The sequence below is a fragment of the Apis mellifera genome, linkage group LG10 (assembly GCF_003254395.2).
Source record: "Apis mellifera strain DH4 linkage group LG10, Amel_HAv3.1, whole genome shotgun sequence".
Classification (NCBI taxonomy): Eukaryota; Metazoa; Arthropoda; class Insecta; order Hymenoptera; family Apidae; genus Apis; species Apis mellifera.
The window spans coordinates 1,703,713-1,717,103 of NC_037647.1; the positions used below are offsets into that span (position 1 = coordinate 1,703,713).

Below are 13,391 nucleotides of genomic sequence, written 5' to 3' on the forward strand. Positions count from 1 at the left end.
TACGGAAACGTCTATCGTACGAATCAGAAATTCAGAATAGTGATTCCGGGAAAACGAACAAATGCTCGAAGCGAAAGAAAATCGAAACCCGCCCCCTCCCAACCCGATCGCCTCGTATATCACGGTGAAAATCTATTTTTCTCGCGCGACGCATCGTTCTGAAATTCTATACAAAATATCTGCCCGCGAGATCTCCTGGAATATACGTATTTCCCGGGCGAATCCGTCCGAGTATGGTACGCCCATTCGAAACATATATTCGGATTTTATGATGCACGAACGATGCGCTCGATCCTTAATAACGCGATTATAGCTGGTGCAAAATCAATCCGTGACTTATACATTCGCTCTTCCATCCAGCGTAATATTTCACTTCAGGGAATCTTGTTAATTTTGTTTTTCGCGTATCGTGGATTCCGACAGAAAAAAAGGGTTTCCTCTTTTTTTTTAATCTATACCTTTCCCCGAGGATCAATCGAAATTTCATCAGACTTTTGAATATATTACACCAATATTTAAATTTTGTAATTAATTAGAGATTAATTAGAGATTCGTTATTCCATACTTTCTGCGTATCGTAAAAAAAGAAATCTTCGAATATTTCTTTATTTCTTTCTCTTTGGAAAAATTATCTATCATAAGGAGGAATGGAATATACATTTTGTAAATGTATAATGTATGCACATTTTTGAAATTTCATATGCATCAGCCTATTCTTTCTTTCTATCATACAGGTAAAGAGTTTATGAATATTTTACGTATTCTATTTTCCTGAATTTTTCACGTCTTTCTTTTTTTTTTTTGAATAACTAAAGTGGAATACTTTCATCTCCTTCGCGGAATAAATAAATAAATAAATATAGAGAAGAAAAAAAAGAAAGGAATGAAAAACTCGAGCCCCGATTACAACTACTGGATCCAGTTCGATTTTCAGGATCACTTTTCGTTAATTGGAATTTTACGACTGTGCCTTTGTGCCATCCATGGCGATTGTCAGCTCCTGATAAAAGCATCATCGGGACGTTGAACCAGATTTCCTCCTCCCCACCTCTCCTCCCGTTCCATCGATACCAGTTGCAACGAGCCATCGCCTTCCATCCCTCTCTCGCCCCTCGATCGCCCCTTTTGTTCGGAGGCAGCGCGATTACGACGAGTCCTATGAATTCTTGACGGTAGCTGGATGCCAGACGATCCGATAATGAGACCACTCAAAATTCATGTCTGCCTCGTTGTTGAAAAGACACCGTTCGAGCCTCACCGTTCATCCACATCACCCCCCTCCCCTCCATTTATCCCCCTTCTATCCATTGTATTTGCAAATGGCGACTGCCTCCTTTGCAGAATTTCCTCCTCGCGTGTGTGCGAGGGATATATAACACGATTCTCTCGATTCTTCGGGAAAAAAAATAAATCTACGAAGCTACGAGATTCTGGATGCGTCTCGCGCCTATACTATAGAGAACCGCGTAATGAAATTCGAAAAGAGAGAAAAGGAAAGGGGGGGGAGAGAGGAGGAAGAGAAGTATTGGAATGACATCGTCGACGTTTGTCGTCCGTTTCCCATTTCACAGGGGACACACACCGGTATTGCTATTGTAAGCGTCATAGGCGCGCCTTTTGTGAAATTTAAAAGAAAAAAAAGTATCCCTTTCTTCTCTCGATGCCTCTCCAACGAGAATTCCCTTCTTCTTCTTCTTCTTCTTCTTTGAGACGCGTTTCACGCGCAGCCGACGTGATTCCTTCTCCTATTCAACCTAACTCCAAGATCGAGTTCCTCTTCAACGGAGCCCGGTCTCTCCGAAAGTTTCGAGCCACGATGGAACTTAGAATACGTACATATATACATATACATAGAGTTACGGGTGTTCGGCCAACAAATCATCGCGCAAAGCTCTCCACCGCAAGAGAAAGAGAGAGAGAGAGAGGAGTTGAAGCGGATCGTGTAACGAGTCGAATCGATGCCATCCTTGCAGCTATTCACACTATTCCCCCGGCTGGAACATTACCCGGGATCGTTTCCACCGATAATACGTTAACAGACGATTTACCGTTTACCCGTGCATTATTTACCGCGTCTACGTACGCGCTAATGCACCCACGGGGATGGATGGAGGAGAAGAGGGGTACAAGTTAGACGAGGAGGAAACTTGGTGGAGCGCCACGAGACGATGAAATATATCTATTCTGTCAGCGAATCGATAAATCGTAACCTCCCAACTCGATCTTCCCAAGGATCGCGGATTTCACAGGCTGTGATAGGATTATATCGGCGGCCGATTCGAGCGACATCGCGTGCGCATCTCGAGAAGAGAAGAAAAGGAGAAGGAGAGGGAGGTTTCCTCGAGAAAGCTCGTGTTTCAAGAAGGGAGGTAATGAATGGGGAGAGGGAAAGGAGGAGAGGAAAAATAGGTCGGCTCCGTTCTGCACCGGGGATGGACTTGGCGAAGGGTCACACGGTAGGGCCGATAGGGCTCTCTAATAAAAGGCCGGCCAGATCTCGGACGGAAAGCTCCATTGTACCGTTGTTATATATCTCCCGTAACGCGATATCGACCATTCTTCTCCTTCTCTTCTCGTCCCTTTCTCCCGTGGAAACCGAGCTTCTTTCCGGACGACAGGTGAGCCCAGGCACACCTGAGACGTGCTCTCTTGTTTCTCGCGCCATTGGAAAACTGGACGATTTCGGGATAAAGGGAAGATTCCTTTCGTCCTCTTGTTCGAATCCTCGAAAGAATTTTGTTAACAAGAGACTATGCAGAATGAAATAGGATACGGATTCGTTCGTCAATCGATAAGCAAACTCGGTAAATAAATACCTCCTCGTGTAATGATCACGTAATAAACTCTAATCCTCATCTTCCCCCTTGAATTCGATTACAAATTACGCAACCGTGCGTCCATGATCACGAGAGATCCCATCTCTTCTCTTTTATCAATCCATGCGAGGTGTCCCATACAAGAGTTTCGATGTACACACCCCGATAACCCGAATTTCACATTCATATGGACATATGGCGAACAGCTGGTAACGCGTTAATAGTTCGAGGATCTGCGAAACGTCTGGCCGCGGGGTGAAACCTCGAAAACGGAATCGCGGCCGAATCGAGGTGTGCATCGAGCCCACCGCAAACCCGTAACGCGAGACCGTATAAAACACGGTATAATGTCGCCACAGGCCGTCATCTGGCTGTGACGGCAACAACCTCTTCGGGCCCTGGCCCTGATTAATCGTTGCACGTGTTCGCACCGCTTATTTTTTCGCGATGCTGGACGAAGTTTCAAAAGCTTCAGTCTTTTCCTTCGATCCTGCGAACAGAAAAATACATTGAATTGTTAGTGAGAATTATCGTATTCTATTTAGAATTGATGATCCTTTGACAATTTTGGGATGAAATAACTACTTTCACTTATTATTTTGAAGGGTTAATGTTAATTTTTCAAAACTTGTTCGAAGCTGTTCGAGATACCCCCTCCACTCTCCGCACGGAGGAATAAAAAGAAAAGAAAGAAAAAGTAGGCTTTGAAACTCGTTCTGCAACTGTGAATTATGCGGAACATGGTAGCACTCGAGCTGGGCTAGCAGCCACAATATTGCATCGTGGGTGGTTACCAATGTTCAAGTTTTGATGAACCCGGCGCAACACGAGAGAAATTCCACGCAGGGTTTCAACGGGGACCTGCAACAAATGTCGGCGTTAAATATATCGATTTATCCTCGAGGAGGGGGTGGACTCGATAGGGCGACAACGTTTAAAAAAAGAGGGCGGTTTATAAAACAAGGACCGGTAAAAAGTCGTGCCGCAGGGATTGGGGATTGCTTGTGCCATGCAAATTCGCGACTTTCGGGATCGAATCGAAAATTCTAATTGCAACGTGTCACTTTTCCATGCCCGTATCTTTCGGTTGGCGTGTCATTAAAGGGCAAAGGTGAAAGGAGTGACGCATGAAAAGAGGGAGGTGGAGGGAGGCAGTGGGGAAAATCGACGGCCGTCCCGTGTTTATCGACATTAACATGGTTTGTCCCCCCCTCTGTCAATTTCTGGCTGCAATATCAGAGAGACACGTTTCCCTGCACGGACACGTTAAAGCCAACGACAACGTCAGGGAAAACGGAGGACGTCTCTGTGACAACCGCGCTCCCCATCCGCTCTCTCGGTATTTTTCCTACCTCTTACTTCGTCTCTCTTCTCTCTCTCTCTCTCTCTCCCTTATTTTTTTTTCTTTTTTATATCTTTCACTTCCTGCTTCTCTGTTTATTTCTTCCTTCTTTTTTCCTTTCTCTCTCTCTCTCTCTATCTTTCTCGACGGTTGGTCGTTTTATTTCTGCCTCCGTGAAAATATTACGGGGGCGAGACTGCATCGTGAAGAAACAGAACGAGGGAACAACGGGGTGCATAAATTTTAGAAAATTGTTTCTGCCACGTTGCAACGTCAGGATAAAAGGGACTTGGAGGTTAATACGGAAGTGTCCTCGCGATCGAGCTTCCCCGAGCTTCCTTTAACCGGTCGCGTGACTCGAAAATTGGATGGGATCTCTTGATCACGCTCTCTCGTATTTAACCTTTCTCTCTCTCTCTCTTCTTTTCCAAGAAATCTCACGAAAGAAAACATTTACAATTACCTCTCTTCCAGACTGAAATTAAATAAATCTGAATCTAATTTCAGAAAGAAGGAAATCATTAATTATTTAGATCGACTTTTCGAATCGATTGATCGACGAATTTCCAAATCGAATTTACATTTGCCTCAAAATTAGCTTCAAAAAATAAATTAAAAGAACCGAAATAAAGTCGCTCGATGTATTTTTTAATGAACTATCTACGTTAAAGATATAATATATTAAAAAATCTCCAATAATAACAAAACTGAATCGAACGAAGCAATTTCGAAACGAGGGAGGCTCAAAGGGGGAAACTTCGAAACTCGGCTCCTAAATAACAACTTCGTTGGGGCAACATCGCGGAATAGAGGGAACGAGTTGCGTTAATATTCGAGCAACGAAGCGGAAAATCCTGCTGGGGGTCTCTTTGCCAAGGACGTGCCTACTTTGGCCAGGAAGGAGCCTCGGTGCTCCAAGGGTTGTAGCGGCCATCTCGATCGTGTCCGCTAATTTCCTTCTCGCGGTCTGCTTACCTCGTGCAATCGGTACGGTCAAAGGCGGTGTCCATCGGCCGCCAATATAATTACGCGTCTATCGCGCTTGCATACGCGCCGCTGTAACATTGCGTTTGAAGTCCGGCGGATTGCCATTAGCCCAGACCGACGAGGGAGGGCCTCACCCTTGGCGAGAAACGCCGGTGTCGAGCTCGCGCGTCTCGACACGAGGTGGTTATTGAAATATCTAAAATGATTTTATAACGAGTGACAGGTAATAACCCGACCCGTGTTATTCGTGTGAATATTTAACGCTGGAGGATCGTTGGATCGCGTCTTGGTTCGTTCGGAATCGATTTCTTCCCGTTAACAATCGTTCATCTTTTATAATTTGATGGAGGGACAATTTAATTTAATTTAATTGTACGCGAAGAAAAATATTATTAGTACAAGAGAATTAACTATTCATAATTTTTTTCTTGATAAAATAACGAGGATGACACTTAGGTTTGAAGGAAAAATTTTTAACGAACGATCATTTCGCGAGAAGAAATTTTGCGAGAATGCATAATTTTGCGAACACATTGGGAGATTCGTTGAACGAGAAAAGCTAATTCTAAGCGACAATTGTGCCGATTTGTCGCTTCAACGAGGGCGCGGATTCACGTAACCGGTGATGAAGTTATCGAAGTTACAAGGCAGGCTGGAATACCTGCGGTTTACATTAGCTACCTGCCCTGCCACGGCATTAGTTCATAATTGCGCGACATTGTCGTGTCGCTGTAACTCCACGCGCGGGGACATTGAACGGCTGATTGGCGTCCGGGCGAGAGTTCTCTTCATGGTTAACGCGCGTGCTACACCGCGCCGATGAATATTTAAATTTAACGTGATTATAACGCGGACCGTTTTGCCCCACCTGCCTCCCTGCGTCGAATCTGAAACGCTGTCAAAGGGATGGCCGACCACTTTGGCCCGCTATAATGCAAGATAATCCAACCCTTTAACGATCTTTGCCGCATCACGTCGGAGGATCAACTTGCGATTCTCGTATCCGATACGCGCTCAACAATTTTTATAATTCATTTTTATAATCAATTTTAACGATCGAAATTATTACAGATCCAACAAGTTTATTCTCCATTTCATTTGTAAAGGGAATTAATAATCTGCATCCTGCTAACTCTCTCCCTAGAATTAATAAAAATCTTATTCCAACCGTAACGACGATTCGTTTCCAACGATCCATTTCCGAGTGAAAAATTTCGAACAATCGGAAAAAATCCGGCCTATTGAACGGGGCGAGTCAACGTCAATCCCACGTGTACTGAGCCGATGAAAAAAAAAAAAAAAAGGAGGAACAGGGACGCGTAAATACGTATACGCGCACAACAACAAGCAGTGGCCAACGACCCGTCAAAAATGTAGGACACACAAATGCGCGGCTCCCTTTTCCTTTTTTTTTTTTTTTCGCCGCGAATAGCCCGCATGCAACGCGCCGCTCGCCGTTCTACAGGGGAGGGCAGACCTCTGGAAATGATGGCCTCCGCGAAGGAGAAGAAAGGCGAAAGCATATCGCGCAGGGATATGCGTACAACGCTATTTATCCCTCCTCCCCTCATCCGTGAAGGCACACACGAAACGTCCCATCCTCCTTTCTTCGTCTCCCTTCGGCTCGTTCCACTGCACCCTCTTTTCTCCGTGTTAACCCTCTACCTCGGATCCAACGTATGTACATACGTATATATATATTTCAGCATATATTCCAGACAAGAGTTTCGAAACCATCCTGACCCAGAAATACAGAAACTGTCCGAAACTTTTTATTCGAGTCTTTTTCTTCTTTTATATCATCGTACATGTTATCCTCTCTCTTATTCTGGTACGAATTTTCGCGAGCTATGAAAATTCGGCAGTGAAAAAGTTTCAATAAGACTCTTCGGGATCGTAATGGCCGTCGATGATGATTGTTAACTGATATAAACGAGAATTGAAGCAATATAAATAGAGGGAGAGTCATGGAGGGGTGGAAGAGAGATTTTTATTAGTGGAACTCATCGTTCTTATTAACTTCGCGAGTTACTTAATCTTGTGACAGGACGCAGGATTCTCGCGAAAAAAAAAAAGAAAGAAAGGAAAACATTCCTCCAGAAAGTAAAACGCGGAGGGGATGAAACGCCACTCGGTGAATTGTTTGCCTCCCTACCTCCCCTCCTCCTTCTCCTTTCGAATACATTTTCATTCGTTATTAGAAAAGATACTATGACTTTCTTTTTTTTTTTTTACAAAAGTTTCACCCTCCTTCAGACTCGCCGCCGCCTTTATTTTCACGCCACCCCCTTCGCGTTAAACGAATTCCATTCAGCAAATAGACGCGAGAGTTTACCTTCTTCAACGGGCTTCCTATTATTTACCCGATTTCTCCCACCGAGCCGGCAATTTCCCTGATTATTTTTCAACTTTCATGCGTATTTTCTACCTCCCCTTTCCCTTCCTGTCCGTTTGATGAAAAGCTATTTCAGCGAGAAACTTCGCTTTTTCATTATCCACCAAGTTTCACATCCTTGGAACCGAATTAAACCCGCGCGCCTAGATCTAATTTCCACCAATTTGAAAAGAAATTATTAATCCCTCCCACCCTCAGACTTTAATCTTGCCACGGAGCAACAAATATCCGGATTCTCGTAGTTTCCATAATGAAAAAAAAAAAAAAGAAAAATTGTTCTACTTGCGAAACGAAAAAGAAAAATCCTACATCTAGGCTACAGGATCCACTGACGTAGATCCTGTCGATAGCACCCCCCCCCCAATATTACAAAAAGAATCGTCGCAGACGCCGCTACGTCCGAGAGAGGGAGAGGAGGGGGAACGAGAAACAGGTCTGGCTGTTATCGTCGAGATTCAAAGTAGCGTGACAACGGGAGAAATGGGAGGGAAAAATGGTAAAGGGAAAAATTTGACGAAAGAAAAGCCGCGAGGAATAATAAGGGTGCAAGCGAGAGATTCGTGGGAGGAGGGGGGGGGGTGGATCGCGAAAATATTTTTCCAGACATCTCTGAATTATTCCCGCGCGAGGGCGGGCCCCGTTCGACGCCGATAGAATATTTTCTAAAGAACTCATTATCGGAAAAGTTACTCCTCCGAGAGGGGGAGGAGTAACCTCCCTCGAAGATGGTATTAATAGTTGATTCGCACGGAAACGATTGGAATCGAGTCGACCAGAAGTTTTCTATCGAGTCAACCAATATCGTTCCAACGCTAAGATCGAGCTGGAGCCTCTCTTAGCTTCACGACCGGGAACCTTCTCAATCGAATTACGGAAACGATTCTGGCTCGATGCCCGGATGCTCTTTTCTCCCGGATGTTTCGTTTGACCCCCTCTCCTCCTCTCGATGGCGTCCAGTTTTACATTTTTTAACAAGGCTTGAAGAGCTGTTGAAAACGATTGGTTAGATTGAATTAGAAAGATATTTCGTAATTGAATAAATAAAAATAAAAATATAAATGAACACTCATCGTGTTATTTAATATTCACATTTCATCACTCGTAATAATATTTTTTAAAAATCGCATCTATCTTTGAGAATCGTTCACTGTTTGCCAAATTTATCTTTTTTATAATATATTTTAACGACTTGAAATTATTCTACATATTATATATTGTAACACGATAAGTTTTCTTCTATTTCATTCTATCAATTTCCAAAAAAAGATGTTATACAAATCTTATAGATGTTATACAATATTGGAAAGATCGTTATACCCTTCTTAGAGGCGTCATTCCGAGACGACAAGATATTGATTTTCCATTTCTTAGGCTTAGACCACCGGTGGTAGGTAGTCCATCGTCACCGTGGTGAAACGAAGAAGAAGAAAGGGAAAAAAGACTCCTCGCTGTCTTCTCCCTCGACCCCGGTGTGCACGGGCCATTACTCCGCCCGTAACCCTTCTTTAAACGCGCGGTTCGCCCTCGCACTCGGTCACGCCCAGCGCTATCTTAACGTCCGTTTTCGGGGTTTCGGTATTTTTAGCGGATAATATACCTGCGTTGTGAACAAGAAGGGAAGGGGAGTCGAGGTTCTGATCTATGGTTTCGAGGAACAGAAATCAGAGGGGGAGAATTCACCACCTAACGGAACGAACGTTCCTCGCGTTAAAAAGGACACATCGTCGTCACATCTCGTCAGTTTACAATGGAATTTTTATCGGAGAGCTACTTCTCTTTATGCTATGCGCTTATCAGAGAAGAATTTTGAAAACGGAACAAAAAATTAATCGATATCAATTACGTGTTGACAAACGAAGTCGAGGAATGATTGAGATGTATGTACAGTTTGATTACACGGTGAATCTATATCAGATGATGGAATTACGTGGAGGATTCCTCGAATGCTATTAGTATACATCTTTCATAAACCCATCATCGAGCAAATTCGTATTGTTTTCCCCGAACAGCGAGAAAAATGGAAGGAGGAACGGTATGATTCGCGTGTCCGTGTAATTTCTTCCCCTTCGAAGCTACCAAATCATTGTAACCAGTGGTACGAAAAAACGATACCTTTCACGATTCCGCCTATCAAACATTCACCGTTCAATTTCATTTGCAATTTCATTTGAAATATACACAAGTCGACTGTGTGCACTCCCATATTCATAAGATATCTTCGTTTCTATATATATACATATGTATTTATAAGATTTATTTCCAATTTCTGAATGAAAAAGCTTCTGATTAAAATATACACAGAGGAAAAATGATATATGCATTTCCATCTTCACATTTTCATTTTTTTTCTTCCCTTCTTGAATTATATAACTATCAATACCTTTTTACTTATTCCTTATTTAATTCAACCTGTCAACTGTCGTCGATATTTTCTCGAATCAATTTTCCGATAATTCACCACGAATTCCCGTAAATATAGAATAAAGAAAACGTGCACAGCCAAGTTATCCAAGTTTCGATCGAATTTTCAAACGTTCCATCGAACGAGGCACGTTGCCGATCCGCAAGAGGGAAGAAATCGCGGGCGCAAATACGAGCAGCCACTTCGGTGATTTACGAGAACGTTCAACGTGCCAGGCTGGTAATGGGCCGATAGAACAGACGAAGGCAGCCTCAAAGTCTGGCGTCGCGCGACCGTGAAACGGGCAGAGTCTTCTTGAAAAACCGCCGCACCACGCGACCGTACACTCGCTATCGGTCTTACCACGCTCGAACGCATCCGCGCATCCTGTTTGCTTCCTCGAGCAATCGTATATTCTCGGCAACCAACCCTTCCAACTCTTTTCCAACGTTGCTCCTAAGAGATCGTTGGGGTGATCGGCGCGCTATCGAAAGCAATTTTCGAATTTTCCACACTTGTTTGGAACGTTGATTCTTTGAGGGTTGAAAAAGAATGGAATTTTTCACATTTCCTGCAGATAGTGGAAATTTATTCGATACTCTTGTAATGGAATTTTGTTTCTTCTTTGTTGCAATTCGAAAATAAAGTTTCTAATGCTTTTATCGATTTTCTATTACACACTTCGAAAGTGAAATTTTATTTGATCGGTGTGTCATTTTGAAAGGGGGATTTTTTATTGGAAATAAAATTTTTAATCATTTTTATAGACTTTGTGCTAAGTTAATTCGTCACGATCGATGAAACAGGTTTCACATCTCTTCGTGCACTTTTTAAATTAAGTTTGGACTCGTTTCGAAAGAAGGATTCAAGTTTTGCAACTAATTTCTACGTCCTGTAACTTGTCCAATAAAGTAGCGCATAGATGACACAAGAATCCGACGATGTTCGCCTTTTGACGCGTTGTAAAAAGACGAAATACCTCGATTTACACGGTTCCCTTTGATCACCGTGGATATGTTTATGGCCGAAGAAAATGTTAAATGAATAAAATGGAGGGGAAACGAAATCTTCTCAACTTTTTCCCCTTTTTCTTCTTTTCGTTTCTTTCTTTTTCGTAACGGGTAGCAAATGAAAGTTAATTAAGTCGAAGACTTATTTTGCTTAAAAAAGATGCTGCAGCAACGTAGCATGAGCCATGATCGATCTTTCGTTCATGCTCGAACGAACCGGTGCATCCGGTTCTCATGCCCGAGCAGAAGAATATTCTGACAAACGGCGGCGAAATATCGTAAAACCGTCGATCGTTGATAATTAATAGCATCAAGGAACGAAGCGGCCCATTATCAATGGAAAGCAATAAATAATGATTCCCTTTCGCCGACTGTTTATTAGAGGCTACCACTCTTTATTGTCAGTGCCACTTCATTGCACTCGCCGATTCATTCCACCTCTATTGTCTCTCTGATCGTTTCTTTCGTGTCCTTTTTCCCTCTCTTTCCTTCCTTCCTTCTTTCTTTCTTTCTTTCCTTTTTTTCTTTTTTCTTTCGACGTCGAACAGACAATAAATTTATTCCACTCGTTACCTTTTCTCGACGAAGTGAAACGAAGATCGATTCCGCGACCAACGAATTCGTACGGCTACGTCAACACGATACTCTTCGAAATATTCTAAAACCAACACAAATTGCGAGTACTTTTTTATCTTAGATCTAACAACGAGGAGGATTATCGATGAAGTAAGTGAAGAAGAGTATTATCGAAGCAAAATAAAAGTCATCGTCTTTTGGGTTAATTAATTTTGAATTAAAATTGAACTTGAATGTCTAGATTCATGAATTTAAAATTTAAAATATTTCTTTTCAGATAAAAAGGATGATAATGAATAATAAAATTCAATTGGCAAAAGAATATTCATTATTTTTAACGAAATACAGACGCGCCACGTGACTGTTAATTATATTTATTATTCTTATCCTATTTTCTATTTTGCAATTTCGAATTATATTTTTTTTTGCTCTCAGAAAAACGACAAAATTTATTTTCGACCGTGAAAAAATCGAATTCTCGAACGACTAATTGCCAATCGTACGAAATCATCCTCTCGCAATTCCACTCTTTCCCAGTTCGTTACGAGAAAGAGAGAAGATTTTTCATCTTCGGCGAAAAAACAGTGGCGACAAATTGCTCGCGTGAAAGCAGCACTTAAACCGGGCCGTAGAATTTAAACGGATTACAGGCACTCCCTTACAGGAAAGTAGGATATACCTTCTCTCGGGTCTGAGGGACTCTCTCTCCTCGGCGAACCCTCCGATAATCCTCCAGATAAGAAATATCAAGGTACAAAGGCGAGGCAGAGGCAGAGGCTCTGAGGAAATCCAAGATCATATTCCGTCCGTCAGGAGCCAGCCGGAAGGATTCGTCTCGCGTTTCCCGTCGCGCCTAAGTACTCGCTCATTAAAAATAACGAAGGCGGCGAGCGGGCGGGCCCGATAATTGAATTTCCAATATCTATTTACCTTTGCAAAGGACCGTGAATCCTCTTCCCTTTTTCTCGTGCGATCGAATCATCCCTCCCTCGATGGCTTATCCTCCTCCGCGATTCTTCGCCTTCGAGACAGAAAACGAATCAAACGGTACGGTAAGCGAAGACCGAGCCAACTGTAACTCGTCCTCGAGGAAACGTTTCGTGGAAAATGTAAGGTTTTTCGGCCATACACACACACAAACACATATATATATATATACACATGGAGTATATGGAGGTTTCGAGCGGGCTTCGCGATATTTCGGCCACTTAATGGAAAGCTGGAGAAGGTGGAAGGGAAGAGGTTCCCCGAAAGGGAAAGGATCTCACATATATTTTTCTTTGTCGAGGTAGGGAGTGGAAAAAGCAAAGTCGTAGCCGGAACCGCCCCTCGTTTAAGAGGCAAAGAAAGAAAGGAAGGAAGAAAGGAAGAAAGAACTGGGTGAAAAGGGGGAGGATGGGGGATCGGTGGAGGAAAATAAGGGCGGACTGAGAATTGTGGGAAATAAGTAACGCTATATATATATATATGTACATAGGGGTGGACGTTAAAAAACCTGCGAACGCTGGTCCCTTCGCCGGTGGAATTTAATTTCGACGTTTTAAGAGGACCCTCCCCTCCCTTTCCTCGTGTCCTCCAACTAACTCGTCTCCCCTCCCCCTCTCTTTGTGCGCGCCTCTCTATCTCTCCCCCTCGACTGCCGATAGATGAAAGAGGGGTTTATTGACCTGTCCGCGGTAAACTCCGCGAAAACTAGCCCTCCCCCCTTTTCTTCCTCTTCCTCTCTCTATATACCGTGTTCTCCGTCCTTCTTTCTTTCGACGAGATTCTTGCATAGCCGACGACTCGCGCCGGCCACCAATCAATTAATAAAAAGGTAAATTAACTCGTCCCGTCCATTAGCATTCGTTATCGTCAATCGACG

General features: G+C 43.1%; 1 non-coding gene across 1 annotated transcript; it reads right to left on the minus strand.

Annotated features, from left to right (window-relative positions):
- Positions 1-8,279: 8,279 nt before the first annotated feature.
- Positions 8,280-8,362, minus strand: Mir3799 (microRNA 3799). The gene is given in 1 exon segment (NR_039505.1): positions 8,280-8,362. It is a non-coding gene; the product is annotated as a microRNA 3799 (primary transcript).
- Between the last annotated feature and the right edge of the window lie 5,029 nt (positions 8,363-13,391).